Genomic DNA, 16,616 nt, shown 5'->3' on the forward strand with positions numbered 1-16,616 from the left:
CGGCAACAACGCCGGTGACCCCCAGACTAACACCCCTAGGGCACCTCGACCCCCTGAACACAGATCCACAAGCCGTGGGTCTCGAATCTTCCCCCACCATCTCGAATCTTCATTTGAAGATTCGAGCCGGACCCCAACCCATGCCAACCCCCCCCCCCCAAATCCATGCCAGGTACTCCCCTGACCTCCCTCGTGACCAAACCAAGCCTGGTTTGGTCCGAATCTAACCAGAAAAATCTGAATCCCAAATCCGCCCTAAGAACCCTAAAAATCCAGAATCTGAGTTTTTGTCCGTTTAAACAAGAAGGTTGGGGTATAATAGACTTTAATTGAAGTGTTCTCAGTTGAGAACACTTTGATTAAAGTCCGTTCAACCCCAAAAGAGGTTCGATTCAAAATCCGAGACAGGGCAGTCTGATTTTTAACCCTTTAAGGTATTTCTCCTTCTTTTCTTTATTGATTCCATGTTGTTTGTTTTGTTATTGTTTGTTCATATGTTTGAATGTCAGTTTGATCTGTTTTATTGTGTCAACTATTCTGTCCATCTCACCTAGATCTTTATTTGATCGAATTGGTTTCTGTGTGTTTATTACATATAATTACAATTTGTGTAATCGAGTCGAATAAGTTCCGTCAATCAGTTAAGTTTCCCACAAATCCCCGTGCGTGTCAACATGAAATCATAATCTGTGCTTGTTCAAGTTTGGTTATCAGCTATTAATTGTGTGGTTGTAATTCGCGTAGTCGATTCGATATATGTCGTCAATTAGTTCCAGTTTGGAATGGTACTAATTTGACTCGTGTTGTTTGTTTTCTGCTGAAACTTTGTTTGAATCCAATTGAGTGTAGCTGCTTATAGTTTATTCAATTTTAATCAAGAACCACTTAAGGATTGGTTATAGCTGTAATTTTAATGAAAATTTTAGGACCTTGAGTTAAGTGGACTGCCAGTTTGGAGTATGGTTGAACCATTAGAATAATCTAGTGCAAATACACCTTGGCTGACATCTTTACAGATGAGAAGTCAGGTGTAAGGTGAGTTTAATAATAAAAGGCTGAGGATGCACATGAGAATGGTAGTGGAACCTGCTGTACAGAAGGGTATCCACTGCCTTTCTAAACTTCAGCAGTTTAAAGTAGAAGTAACCTCATGCCTAGACAATCCTAAGTGGAGATGACAGCCTTTAAGGCTTATTTTAAGCCCTGGGCAGCCTGTCCTTAAAGGCAGTTTTTCTTCCTTTCTATAAGGATATAAGAGGGAGTGCAGAGAGGACTGAGAGGAGATAGAAGAGAGATATCACTTGAGACTTAAAAGAGTTTTAAAAATAGTTGACAACCAAAACAACAGAAAGACTATTCCATTGAATTTTTCGATTCAGTTTCGAGTTTAGTAGTTGAAGTCGACATCTCAGTTTGATTTCAATTTGCATGAACTTCTTCTGCGATCTATTAGTTCAGCTTTGGTTTAAGTTCAAGTTCAGTTGAGTCTTTCGGGTGTTGATTGTGCTGTTGGGTTTTAACAAAACATTTCGGGCTGCCTTTGAGTGTATTTCAGGGGTATTTGTGAGGTTGAAATTGTTGTTTTTGCTGTTCGTTTGCCACTGTTACTCTACTGACCCTTCTTATTCTTCAATTGTAAGCACTTCCAGGTACATACTTCTGAAACCCTATGTTGTTGAAAGCTTGAAGTTTGAAGTAAAAAATAAAGAAATGAACGTCGCCTGCTTCATAGTACTTGTGTTCAAGATATAGCAATAGGTTGAATGATAGTTAGCCTGTATTTGTTTAAGCTCATTCCGACTGCATTTGTTCTGTATGAATTGGAACGTACTCTAAACTGATATGGACTATTAAATAGTATGTTGTTAAATCATACGTATCTCCGTGTGCATAACAATTTAGTCTGATTTAGTGATGACAGTATAACGTAGAATCATGGAAAGCATCTGTATGTACTCCTGTTTGGATCTTTGAACTGTCAAACTTGTTATATCCTGTCCAATTTGATTTCAAGAAAGACGTATCCCAAACAAATTTTCATATTGTGTTATGTTAGTACCAACGGGTTAGCCATGTATGTCAACTCTCCTGTTGGATTCCTTGTTTCAACATAGGTTTAACAAGGTAGATTAATAATTAATATTGGCATCGGCCCATCATTTAAACGAAGTGGCTATTAATAGGATCAGCAGGTTTCTACATATTTTGAAGCACGAAACAACGCAACAATTTTAAGAACACTAATCTAATAGGCATGAGTTTGGTAAGATGGTTTGGTGTCTAGATCTAATAAACTCCCGAATAAGCATTAATAATTAAGGTTAATTTCAGCGCTATTAGTCGCGAACAATTATTCGTTTGTTCATATAATTATGAGGAGTTAATCTAGCTATAGGATAATTAATCATGTTCGAATATATTATTTTATCGTTCTCGATTTTGTTTATAATTTCTAGTAATGTTCCTTTCCGTTAACGTTCGTCTCAATCTAGCATTTAATATGTTACGTCTCTTTTAAGCCTGTAACGGGTTAGGATTTTCTCTCATTTATTTTAGAAACGAATTTAATAGAAATGTAGTCGCTTTAGAATATCCTTAAAAATAAATGAGACGAGCCTTGCTAAATAAAACGCACAAATCGCGGGGCCCTCATAAATGTATATATTAAATACTTAGAATTTGGGAGGGTCCGTTTAGCGGATTTCATGCTTTTTCCCCAAAGATCATAACGCGTTAGACTCTCTAGGCGCGATTTAATTAAATTACCTTCTTAAATTCGGGTGCGCATTTATGTGACCCAAATCCAAATCTCAACGGAGTTGGAATGTATTAACAACCACGGGCGCATTGATTGTGACGTGGTTCGAAATGCATTTTCACGACGTTGTAATTCCATAAAATAAATAAATAAATAAATAATAATAAAGCGGTTTAAACCTAATGAAAGCACATAAGGCATAACATGTATTTAAAACAGATATTTAGCCATTATAACAATTTAAGCGACCGTGTTAGAACCACGGGATTCAAGGGTGCCTAACACCTTCCCTCGGGTCAACAGAATTCCTTACTTAGATTTTCTGGTTCGCAGACTTCATTTGGAAAGTCGAATATTTTCCTCGATTTGGGATTCAAGATAAACCGGTGACATGGGACACCAAAAGCCAAACCTTTCCCAAGTGGCGACTCTGAATTAAATAAATAATCTCATTTCGAATATTGTCACTTAAATTGGAAAAACTCTCTCGCGCATTTATCCTTCGGGGTAGGCGCGCAAAAGGAGGTGTGACAAGTTTTATTATAATAATTATTTGAATAGTAGGAATAATTAACAAATGGGCTCGTATTTTTAATCTCGTTCGCAGCGAAAGAATAGAGTTTGGGCTCGAGCAACCCATCTTTAGGCCTAATTTTGGACCTAGCCCACAATTGCCAAGCCCATAATTCTTAGGCCCATACCCCTTAACCTAAAACCCTACCAAAAACCTAGACTATATAAATAAAAGGAACGGAAAAGAATGAAGAGGGAACGGACAAAAAGGCTAAAAGAAAAGGTTGCGCCAAAAAGACCCCCCCCCCCCATCGGATCTCTTTCTTCACCAACGAAGAAAGCTTCTCCGTTTAAGAAGCTGGAACGAAATGCAGCAAAAGTTGCGCATGATCAAAACAAAAGAAGGCTAAAAGAACGGAACAAAAGACAACGAAAAAGTTGAACGAAAAGATAACGGAGAAGAACGAAGAAAGCTGAAAAGCAACAAAAGCTGTGCAGCTTTTGTTTCAAGAGAGACCCCCCCCTGCCTGCCCAGCGTCTTCTCCAAACGACCCAAAGCCCTACGTCGAAGACCCCTTGTTGCTGCTTCCTCTTCCCCAATTGAAAAAACCAGAAAATCAACTCACGACCCTTCGACGTTTTGCTTGCGAGAAACAGTAGGGCGCACGTACAGACGGAACCACATATGACCGGAAATGTGTGATTCCGATGACTTGACATAGAATCCGACTAACCGGGTTCGAACCCAGCGGTAAACCTAGCTCCAAAACTCCCTAAAACTAACCCAAATCAGTGCGAAAGTCAGCTCGAAATCGCTACCCAAATCCATGTCGAGTGAATCTGTTCAGGTTGTCGTGTCAGGTCCGTCGAGGTGTTCGTTGATATGCTATCCGAGATTCTGTTTGTTTTGAATTTCCGACGAGGTTCCGGCTCATAGTTTTGGCATTTCAATCCGCCGATCATGGCTCTGTTTGGTTTGACGAGTGATGTTATAAATCTCCATCTTTGTTTATCAACATAGAATTATTTTGAATTCATTTCCAGACCCATCAAAGACAACGTGTTCTTTCAGGTGCAAACGTTTTGCAGATTCTAACACCTTGGAATAGGAAACAATCTGTTTTTTTATCTAAAGAAAACTGAGTGTTTTTGAATCTATTAATTAAGTCATAAAAGGGTTTCATGGAATTGAAGAAATCAAATAGGGTCTCGTAGGCTACTGGACCTAATCTTTGTCAGCGTAAACAACGATTAAAGTGTGGGTTTGAATCCGTGTTTGGTTGAGTCTCCGGTGCTAATTCAGATTCCGTCCGCGGTTCGGCACATTTCGAGTGTTAAACAACCAATTGTCCGGCTCTATTGAGGTTCAACTCTCTCATCCTCTATTCGTTTTATGCAAGCTCAATATTAATTATTTGTTTGGTGATATGATCACGTTGATTCTGTAACTGTTCTCCCTGGTTTTGAATTTGATCGCTCGGTTATCTGCTCGCTTTTACTTGAATTGGTTATAGCTGAACATAATTTTGTCACATTATAGAAATTGGGTTGCTATTCATCAACTGAACTACGTCAAATTAGATAAAAGGGCTCGGGTGTGCATTTCATGTGACCCTACTATAATTTTGAATAATGATATTAGAAGTAAACATGTTAAAACCCGGGGGTGCATTTCATGTGACCCGGTTCTAATTTCCAGCAAGGTTAAATAGAGCGTGTCGTGAACCACGGGTGCATTTCATGTGGTGTGGCTTGCGATATGTTTTAAATGGCCTTGAATTAATTCTTTAAATAAGTAAAAGCGGTTTTCCAAAAGTTAGAAAAAAAGCACTTAGGTTTCAAAGTATGTTTTAAAATCAGATAATTAAGCCGATTATAACAGTTGAGCGACCGTGCTAGAACCACAGAACTCGGGAATGCCTAACACCTTCTCCCGGGTTAACGGAATTCATTACCCGGATTTCTAGCTCGCGGACTGTAATACAGAGTCATTCTTTCCTCGATTCGGGATTTGAACCGGTGACTTGGGACACCATAAAATTATCCCAAGTGGCGACTCTGAATTTTTTAAAACAATAAATCCCGTTTTGATTGTCCTTTAATTGGAAAAACTCCTTTATTTATACCCTTCCGGGGTGTAAGGAAAAAAGGAGGTGTGACAGCTCTGGCTACTCTGCTGGGGATCGAACCCAGAATCTCTAGTTCAGGGTTCAATAATTCGAGCTTAGAATAATTGTTATAGTTGGCTTTATCCATTATCTGATTTTGTTACATGATTTGGGCCTAATGTGCTAATTGATTGCTTTTACCACTTTGATATTGCGTGAACTGTATATAAACTATTGCGAAATCCCTCTTCTCTCTGAGTCTTCTAAATCATGAAGAAGTGCGCACTTCGTGTGACTTCTTTTCTGTTAGAGTCATATCCCAAATTTAGAACGAGGTTCGTACAAGTTGCAAAGTCGACGAAGCTTCTGTATTCTCGGTACGCTGCCTCCTCGGCTCGAGCTGTCCGCTCGGGTAAGCCAGGTCTAGAACAATAAACCCAGGTTTTGAACCTAGAATAACTCAGCCTCATGCTGGATCCCTAGTAGGCACGTTTGTTTGCATCATGTGCATTTGACTTTGAGGACTCAACACAGGGGTTGGGTCCATCTAGGACAGGTATACCCCAAAAATAAATGACCACCCGATGCATCTTATGTGCTACATGTTGCATTTATTCAAGGGTAGAAGGGTCATTTGGCGGACCAATGATAGCTGAGGGTAAATGAAGAAATGAAAAAAAAACAATGAAAAATAGAAAGAAGAAAAAAAAAGAAAAAAAAGAGGTTGAAGTGTGAGGATGAAGCGAGTAGGGCCCAATTATATTTTTGTTACATTTTATTAAGAAAAAAGAGCATGGAAGCTTCAAAAAATTTTGCACTTTTTATCATTTTTCAAAAATCAAAAAACAATCGAAAAAAGAAAAGAAAATCCAAAAAGATTTTATATGTTTCATCATTTTTCGAAGAAAAAAAAAAGAAAAAATGTGTTTTCTATATGTCAGTTGTTTTTTTATTTATTATTCTCGCCCGTATCCAATCTGCCCGAACTACGCGAACCTGAATCTCGTCTCTCGGGGCGAGATACGTAGGCAACTCACATAGGGTCCGATCTTCCTAGTAAATCTTAGGTTCTTGGCTTTGCGGGGTCTTAGCCAAATTTTGCACTTCTAGCCACCTTTTGACCAAATAAGCCATTTTGCAAAAATAGCCTCAATCTGTCTTGCATGTGTCTTAGGGAATGTTATTGTCTCACATAGTGTTGGTTTAAAGTTTTCTCATACAGGTGTGGATTTATTTACCAAAGTTTGACCATGATAGACACCTTGTGACCATCCGGTCAGGATCGCTCAGGCAGGAGTTGCTTAAGGAGATTTGTTTTATGTTTATGTTTTGAGTCTGTTCTTCATTTTATGTCGTCTTTTACTTTCTAGTTTTGTCCAGTAATGTCAAGTCTTTTGTTATTGTATTTTCTGCTTTATATTTGAAAAAATGTGTTGTAACTCAAAAATCCAAAAAAAGAGATATTGCATTTTATATTTTCGTTATAAGTTTTCTTTAAAATACTAATTCTAGAAATGAAAAAAAATTGAGGTTGTTTTTCCTTTAGGCAATTAATATCTAGGACTTAAAATAAATTGTTTTTATGTTTCCTTTAGTATATTAGGACCAAAATTCAAAAAAAAAGAAAATTTTATTTTAGTACTTCTTTAAAAGCTTTCTTTAAGATGTTAATTCCAAAATCCAAAAAGATTTTCTTTTGAGGTGTTTCTTTGGGAAATTAGTGGAAAATGAAAAAAAAAAATCTTTTTATTTTCATTAGAACTTTAGGATATTATACATAGAAAATATACTTTATCTTTTGTTTATCATTAGGATTTTTTTTAGGTAATCAAAATTGAAATCCAAAAGCATTTTGTTTTATCTTTTTCATTGCTCGTTTCGGAATATCATGTCAGGATATCAAATGAAAAATTCAAAATATATTTCTGTGGTTTATTGTTTAGATTTCCTCCTTAAAAAAAACAAATCAAAAAAATATTTATTTTCTCTTCTAAGAGTTTTCCTTAATAATTTCCCATGGAGTGTTTGTTTAAAAAAAAAGCAAAATATATGCTCGTTAGGCTTGAGTTTAGAATAGGTTATAGAACATTAAGTCTAGAATTTTTAAAAACAAAAAAGAGATTTGTTTCTTTTATTTCCTTTTTCTCGTCAGAGTCATTAAGATAGAAACAGAGAACGTCAGTTTGTTTTCTTTATTTCCGATCTTCTAGAACTATGCAAAGATCTGATTCATGCGGGGTCGTGATATGTAGGCAACCTACATAGGGTTCGATCAAATCCTTTTTTTATTAAAAGTAAAAAAAAGGAAAGAAAAAGAAAAGAAAATAAGAGGTGAAATTATGGGATGTGAGATATGAGAGAAAGAAAGGGTGATAATTTTTTTTAAAAAAAAAAAAGAGAAATAAAGGAAAGTAGGCAAGCCAGCAAGTGCTAGAAAAACAAAGAAAAGAGAGGTTGAAATGAACAAATTGGGATGATGTCAACTGACCTTTGTACCCTCGAAGTCATTTTAGAACCGATAACTGTGGCTAGGTGCATTGCACATAAAGTGATATTATCTTATGTTAAATGCCCTAACGCTAACATGATGGTTTCATTTTGTTATATTCATAGCAGAAAGGTGGTTGGTTTGTGGTTTTTAAAGTGGTAAATCTTCTCTACAACACAAAGTCGAAAGGCAATGGCAGACAACAACAGAACTGAGTTGGTTGATACTGGTGCCCGGAAGCAGTCGGTTGAACAGGACAATGGGTTGGTTGAAGAGGTAAAGATGTTAAGACAATATATGGCGGACATGTATCAGGCCTGGATGACTTGGAAGGCACCACCCCCGCCACCACCTAGCTTTATAAATGCTACCCTTGCTCGAACACAGGTCACAGTGCCAGATGATCCCCCATACTTTCCAGATCTACCCGCTTATCATGGCTTTCCCAACCACCCTAGTAGCTCCGTCACTCATCTTCCAATTTTTGGGGAAGAAGAAAGTACCGGATTAAGTAGGCAATCTTAGGACAATTCTTTTTCTTCATTAGGGCTTTTAGCCCCGAGTCGATCGAGGGCATTTCACTCCTAGCCCAGAAGGGAAGGGCTTGTTTGCGACTAGCAGTAGCTGGCAACGGTCTTTGACGCATCTATTAGCTGAAGAGGCCTAAGGCTGGTCTCTTTCCTCTCGTACCATGCCTGTTGAAGGTTCCTTGCCTTTTCCCTTGAACCGGGTATGAATTCCTAAATCCATTTACCTCGACCAGGATCAACTCCTTCTATGCCCCACCATCCCCAACAATGAACACTCACTCAAAGCTCACGATGCCCAATATTACCCCTCAAAGGTCGCCCACAAGGTTCCTAACTCATACAAGCAGGGCCCGCGAGATGAACCTCACGTTGAAAATGAAAAGTTCATAGGAAGAAAAGGGCGATATGGGATACCCAGGAGGCCGAAAGGCATAGAACAGTCCTTAAAGAACAAGCAAGGAATGGGAGACCAGGGTAGCATGTCTTACAAAGAATTGTCTATGTCCCCCGACGTTCGTCTGCCTGCAGGGTTTAAAGTGCCAAAGTTTAACTTATATGATGGGTGTGGGGATCCGGTAGCCCATTTGAGGGATTATTGTAGTAAAATGAGAAGTGTAGGCGAGAAAGATGATTTGTTGATGGCGTACTTCAGTGAGAGCCTGACTGGGGCAGCTTTGGAATGGCATAATCGTCAAGATGTTGGTAAGTGGCCTACATTGGGTGACATGGCTCAAGATTTTGTTTGATACTTTCAATGCAGATCAGGTGTTGTCCCAGACCGTTCCTCTCTATCTCAAATGGAAAAGAAACCCAAGGAAAGTTTTAGGGATTTTTGGCTCAGATGGAACGAACAAATTGCTTGGGATAGTCCTCCCACTGATAGAAAAGATGTTGGTGAGCCCCGCCGACGACAGGGTCCAGCGGTCATTCTTGCTAAACTCTTTTAGCCTTAATGTCGACCTCCTAGATACTTGTAATCCTACCCAATGCTACTTCTTCCTACAAAACTCCCAAAGTCGTACATCACTTTCTCAGTACCTTGTCCACAATGCACCACCATATGCTCCACACCCACAAGGCTCGCGATGGCCCACACCACTTCCCCAAATGTCTTACCCGCCCCCACGAGCCTGCCGAAAAACCCCTGGATCAGGTTTCCAGCCCAATCAAGCATTTAAGAAAGAGAGGTTGCTGAAAAAAGAAAAGGCTTTCACCCTTATTGGAGAATCATATGCCAGTTTGTTCCAAAAGTTGAAGCAATTGGACATGTTGAAGCCTATTCATATAAAAATGTCAAACCCTCTGTCAAAGAAGTTTGATTTTTCTCAAAGGTGCGCATATTGCTCAGATGCCCCGGGGAATGACATAGAGACGTGTTGGAATCTGAAGAAAGCAATTCAGAAGTTTATTGATGTAGGCGACATTGTCGTACAAAATCCAGATGCAACAAACACTAGCCAAAGTCCATCGCCTGTGCATAATGAGACGATATGGTGGGTATGGTTTATTCTGAAAAGGAATGTGATAATTCTTCTAGGAGCCTTGGAGGTCCACGTGCTACTAAGCTTTCAGCGCTATCAGGGTTTGATATTAAGAACGAGCCGGCAAAAGGAACCCAAAAGCAATTTGTTAAGACTAATGTGATGAAGACTTGTGGAGGTCCTAGTATTGTTGATGCAGAATTCAGTGGCTAAGATATCATGCTTGGTAATTGGAAAGACGCTCCAGTTCTTGGTCAGCCAGAGAGAAGCTTTTGGTGGCTTAGTTTGTTGTCCTTTTTGTTGTTCGGGTTATTGCAGGATTGTAATCCGGACATCGTCTTGTGACTCAAATCCTTCTATCCTTTATTTTGTCTAGTTTCTTTAGTCGTATTATCTTACTTAGTGTTTTCTAGGTTTGTTCTAGGTTTGTAACCCCAGCTTAGTTTGTCTGTTTTGTTGTCCAAACCCTTTCACCATCTGTCTAATGCAATTTTCTGTTTTCTACAGTTTCTAGTCATTTTCGTTTAGTTCTCTTTTCTTTTCATAGTTCTTTTCCTGTTAATTCTAGTGACATGACATGCACGCATAATTCTCAGCCTGGTTTTAAAAGTCAGTTTAGTCATGAAGCAACGAAACAATGTTGAAAATGTAGGGACATTTGAGGAAAATAAGTGAAGGCATTTTGAGATCACTTCAAGCCTGAATTGTGTGAAACTGGGCAGATAGAACATAAAAATACATTATTGAAATGCATCATGCTACATCGAGTGAAGATAACGACAAGTTTTCCCCAAATTTGTAGGGGGGGCGTTCGTAGTAGTGAGAGTGAGAGTGTTGTCCAATTGCGCTTTGTATGTAACAGATGTAGAAGGCGAATGTATGGATATGGTCATCAAGTCTGGCGCAATCAAAAGATGTTACGAATGTTTTTCTTGGTTTGTTTAATTGCGTTGTTTGTACTTGGCATTTTTTGAAGATTGGAATGATGAAGGAATTTTGTTCTGCTATCTAAACACCTTATCATTCGTTACCCCTTTGAGCCATGTCTATTTTCTTTCATACCCCTCTTTCGGAATCAGTAGCAAAGATCAGAAACACAAGCATGAAAGATAAGTAAAGGAAAAGGAGAAAAGAAAAGAACGAAAAGGGAGAGAAGAAAAATGAAAAAAAAGGAAAAAAAAAAGAAAAAAAAGGAAAAAAGAGAAGAGAAAGAAAAGAATGAAAAGGAAAAAAAAGAGAAGAAAAAAAACAACAAAAAGAGAAAAAGAAAGCAAAAAAAAGAGAAAGAAAAGAAAGAGAAAAGAGAAAATCACAACAACAAAGTAATTCATATGTCATGAACTACGTTCGACTTGATTCCTTTTAAGGATACGTAGGCAGCCTCATGGTTCAGTCTCATCAAAATAAAAATCCAAAAGTCCCCAAGCAAGAAACTGGGGCAGAAGTTGTGGTTGTTGTAAGAAATCTGATTCCGAAAGTTGTAATTCTAAACTCATGTGAATTGTTTTTGAGCCTTTGACATCCTTTCTTTTAACCCTATCCAAAAGCCCACGTTACGGTCCAAAGAAAGACCTTCCGATCAGTCTTCGAGAGATGCCAAGTCGAGTAAGAAGAGGTAATTCATATCAGGGGCAATACTCTGGCCCAAGCAGAAAAATAATGAAAATGAGAGAGTCTTATTGGTGAAAACCCTCACGGGCACCGTAGGGTGATGAGAGCTGAGAGAAATTCAAAAATGAGAGAGTCCTATTAGTGAAAACCCTCGCGGGCACTGTAAGGCGACGGTAAGTTGAGAGAAAGAACAGAATGAGAGAGGCTTGATGGTGAAAACCCTTCGGGCACTACAAGTCGAATAAGGATTGTGAATCAGATTGGATAATCGGAGCATTGAACTCGAGTTTCATCGTTCAGGGGTATAACAAGAGTTGAACATCAGACTTGTTTGACAGATTAGGCCACTTAATCAACATGATCATGTCATGGTCATTAGAGTTGGTATCCACATCTGATAGGTTTCTACTTTGTAGTTTTCTTGTTAGGAATCATCTCTTTCCTTTGTCTTTTACTCTGTTCCTTTTGTCTTGCTTACTTCTTCTTCTTGAGTCGGTTTGGTCAAATAAGTGAAAAATGACTTCAAAATTTGCCACCAGCTTTCCAATTGCACAAAACGGGATCTGGCTAGTACATCAGTGTCATAAGTCAGGAATGAACAACAAGCACACTGAGTTGGTAACAATCAACATGCTTTGGGGTCCATCAGAAATACAAAGGTTTGGTATATTTCAATTCGTGAACAGTGCAATAGATAGAGGATGTTGGGTAAACGGGTCAAAGGTATTCTCTGTGATGAGATCAACAAAGAAAGTGTTTAACCAGTAACAAGCAAGGTATTCCAAGCCGAAATCAAAGTTATCCTGGCAAGTGAAGGAGCAACAGACCTCAAGGTCAGGGCCAGTGGTTTAAGTCAAGAAAAAACAACATGCGCGATGAGTGGGTGGCAATTGTCGTGCTTTGATATTCGTGAGAAACACAAAGTTTTAGTATATGCAAGAGCATAATGCAATAGATGAAGGGTATTGGGTTGGAACAGATCAGAAGTAGTTTCTGTGATAATGGTGACAGAGAAAGTGGTTAATCAATAAACAAGCAAGGTCTTCGAGTGGAAATCAAAGTTATCATGGGAAGTGAAGGAGCAACCGTCCTCAAAGTCAAGGTCATAAACCAACCACCATATTTTTAAAACTAACAAGATTTTTCTTTGATTTGAAACAGGGGCAGGAAATTTCGTTTGTTTCGGAGAAACCCTCCGTAAAGAAAGGCAGTCACCAAACAGGTTTGATTTTTGATTCTCAGGACCCTCCTGGAAAATGGGACCTAGTTTAAAGTTCAGAAATAGCATAGTCTAGCATAAATGTATCCCAAAAGAATATAAGTTGGTTTAGAAGTTTGCATGTTCGAGATAGGATTCAATTAGGAGTTTCCAGGACCCTCCTGAATAATGGGACTTAGCTTTAAGATTTCAATTGGATAACAACATTTAGCTTAAACTCTATTGTAGGGTAGTATAATTCAGACATGAAAGTTGTCACCCTTAAGATAAAATTTGACCTTTGATTTTCAGGACCCTCCTGGATAATGGGGAGTAGTTTAAAGATTCTCTTAGATAGCAAGATTTAGCAGAAGTCACACCTGTAGAAGATATAACTTAGATTTAAAATTGTCGTTTAGTTAAGAGTTGTCAGGACCCTTGAATAATGGGACCTACCTTTTAAATTCTTAGTAAATTGGGTAATATGATTCAGTTTAACACTCACATATGTGCCCAGTTACCAAACTGGGGCAGACAAATTTTCTTTGTTTTTGTCTATTTTGATGAAATCAGGTACCCGCTTGGAGAACAGGGAGAAGACATTCAAGTTCAGCAGTTAGGAGCCCGCCTGGAGAATAAGGGAGTACAATTTAAGTTTTAGTTTTCAAATTCTTTACTTTGTTTATTTTGAAGTCAGGAGCCCGCCTGGAGAGCAGAGAATACTTTCAAGCGTAGCAGTCAGGAGCCCGCCTGGAGAACAAGGGAGTACAATTTAAGTTTTAGTTTTCAAATTCTTTGCTTTGTTTATTTTGAAGTCAGGAGCCCGCCTGAAGAACAAGGGAATACATTTCAAGTTGAAGTTAGGAGCCCGCCTGGAGAGCAGGGAATACTTTCAAGCGCAACAGTCAGGAGCCCGCCTGGAGAACAAGGGAGTACAATTTAAATTTAGCTTTCAAATTCTTTATTTTGTAGTCAGGAGCCCGCCTGGAGAGCAGGGAATACTTTCAAGTTAGCAGTCAGGAGCCCACCTGGATAACAAGGGAGTACAATTTAAATTTTAGCTTTCAAATTCTTTGTTTTGTCTATCTTGAACTCAGGAGCCCGTCTGGAGAGAGGGAGCACTTTCAAGTTGAAGTCAGGAGCCCGCCTGGAAAGCAGAGAATACTTTCAAGTCAGCAATCGGGAGCCCGCCTGGAGAACAAGGGAGTACAATTCAAGTTTTAGCTTTCAAGTTCTTATTGATATTTGGTAATGTGATCCATTTTACACTGACATCTGTGCCTAGCCACCAAACCGGGGCAGAAAATTTTCTCTGTTTTGTTTATTTTGTTGAAGTTAGGAGCCGCTTGGAGAGCTGGGAATACATTCAAGTTTATCAGTCAGGAGCCCGCATGGAGAGCAGGGAATACATTTCAAGTTCAGCGGTCAGGAGCCTGCTTGGAGAGTAGGGAATACATTTCAAGTTAGCAGTCAGGGAGCCCCGCCTGGAGAATAGGGTCAGTTTTTACCTTAGTCAAGCTTAGTTTATAGTTTTCCTAGTCTATTCTTTAGTTTAATTTCATCACTGCATCAATAGTACAAGTGGTTTAAAATTTTGTTAACAACCCACAAATCTTCCTAGTGCAAACTGAGGCAGAAAATTTCTTTGTTTTGTCTATTTTGTTGTAATCAGGCGCCCACCTAGAGAAAAAGAGGAAACAACTCAAGTTTCTAGGGAAAGCAGTGTCGAAGGAAGACAACTCGAGTTTCAAGGGAAAGCAGTTTCGAAGGAAGACAGTTCAAGTTTCAGGGGAAAATGGTTCAAGGTGCAAAGGAAAACAGTGTCAAGTAACAAGAGAAGACGGTTCGAGTTCAACAATCAGGCGTCCACCTGAAGAAAAGGAAAAGCATCTCAGATTGCAATTCAAGTCAGCAACCAAAGAATCTCGCGGCAAGAATGCGAGTCAACAGTCCAAGGTGATCAACAGAAGTTAGTCATAATAAAGAAAAGAAAGAAAGGCAAGAAATGAATCCAAATGCAGAAGTTGATGAAAGATGTGAACTGCTTAAGACGTGGCGGAAGTCATAAGCACTACATGTCCGGTCCTGACCCAAAAGCTGTAGAAGAACGAGCTAGCACCTACAGCTAACAAGAGCCAAGGTTCAAATCTAAAGTCTGCATGAAGAACCATTCAAGACTCAAGATCAAGCTTCAGAAGACTTATAGATAGGAATCTTGTAACTCGTAGTTGATAGGCTTAGCTAGTCTTTTTCATGTTTTGATTTTGATGTAATAGCAGGATTGCGGACCGGAACCTTGACGGACGGCACCTCGATCGGCTCTCCACCTCAGTATACTCCATCACCTCACTCATCTCTAAACTACACGTGGCCTGATTCCTTTATAGCCAAGGATATGTAGGCAGCCCAGATACCAGGGCTCGGTCACATTCCCCTTTTCTCTTAGTTTTAGTCTCTCCAAATAAGGGTCGGGTCAAAAAACCGTCTAGTCAGTCTTTGTCTGGAAACTATGTACGTTTCCAGTCAAAGAGGGGCAGCTGTAGACATGTGATTTTTGACCCTCCCCAAGATTTTTTTTTATATTAGCGTAAAATATTTAATTTAGGCATAATATAGATATTTTAAGTAATTTTGACTCTTTTACTTTATTTTACTACAAGAAAACAAAAAATCACAAAAATAGGTTCATTAATGTTTTGTAGTCATTTTTAATCTAAAAACAAATCATAAAAAATATATACAACAATAGTATCGTATTTTTATTTTAATATGATATTTGAAAATACCAAAAATAGATTTGTTTTAATGGTTAGTTTTATTTTAATAATTATTTGAATAGTAGGAATAATTAACAAATGGGCCCGTATTTTTAATCTCGTTCGCAGCGAAAGAATAGAGCTTGGGCTCGAGCAACCCATCTTTAGGCCTAATTTTGGACCTAGCCCACAATTGCCAAGCCCATAATTCTTAGGCCCATACCCCTTAACCTAAAACCCTACCAAAAACCTAGACTATATAAATAAAAGGAACGGAAAGAATGAAGAGGGAACGTACAAAAAGGCTAAAAGAAAAGGCTGCCCCAAAAAGGACCCCCCCACATCAGATCTTCTTCACCAATGAAGAAAGCTTCATCGTTTAAGAAGCTGGAACGAAAAGCAGCAAAAGCTGCGCATGATCGAAACGAAAGAAGGCTAAAAGAACGGAACAAAAGACAACGGAAAAGTTGAACGAAAAGATAACGGAGAAGAACAAAGAAAGCTAAAAAGCAACAAAAGCTGCGCAACTTTTGTTTCAACAGAGACCCCTCCCCCCCCCTCCCCGCTTGCCCATCGTCTTCTCCAAACGACCCAAAGCCCTACGCCGAAGACCCCTCGTTGCTGCTTCTTCTTCCCCGATTGAAAAAACCAGAAAATCAACTCACGACCCTTCCCCGTTTTGCTGCCGAGAAACAGTAGGAAGCATGTACAGACGGAACCAAATCTGACCAGAAATGTGTGATTCCGACGACTTGCCATAGAATCCGGCGAACTGGGTTCGAACCCAGCGGTAAACCTAGCTCCAAAACTCCCTGAAACTAACCCAAATCAGTGCGAAGGTCAGCTCGAAATCGCTACCCAAATCCATGTCGAGTGAATCTGTTCAGGTCGTCGTGACAGGTCCGTCGAGGTGTTCGTTGATATGCTATCCAAGATTCTGTTTGTTTTGAATTTCCAGCAAGGTTTCGGCTCATAGTTTTGGCATTTCAGTCCGCCGATCGTGGCTCTGTTTGGTTTGACGAGTGATGTTGTAAATCTCCATCTTTGTTTATCAACGTAGAGTTATTTTGAATTCATTTCCAGACCCATCAAAGACAACGTGTTCTTTCAGGTGCAAATGTTTTGCAGCTCTAACACCTTGGAATGGGAAACAATCCGTTTTTTTATCTAAAG

Source organism: Nicotiana tabacum, chromosome 16 (assembly GCF_000715075.1).
Source record: "Nicotiana tabacum cultivar K326 chromosome 16, ASM71507v2, whole genome shotgun sequence".
In the NCBI taxonomy this organism is placed as follows: Eukaryota; Viridiplantae; Streptophyta; class Magnoliopsida; order Solanales; family Solanaceae; genus Nicotiana; species Nicotiana tabacum.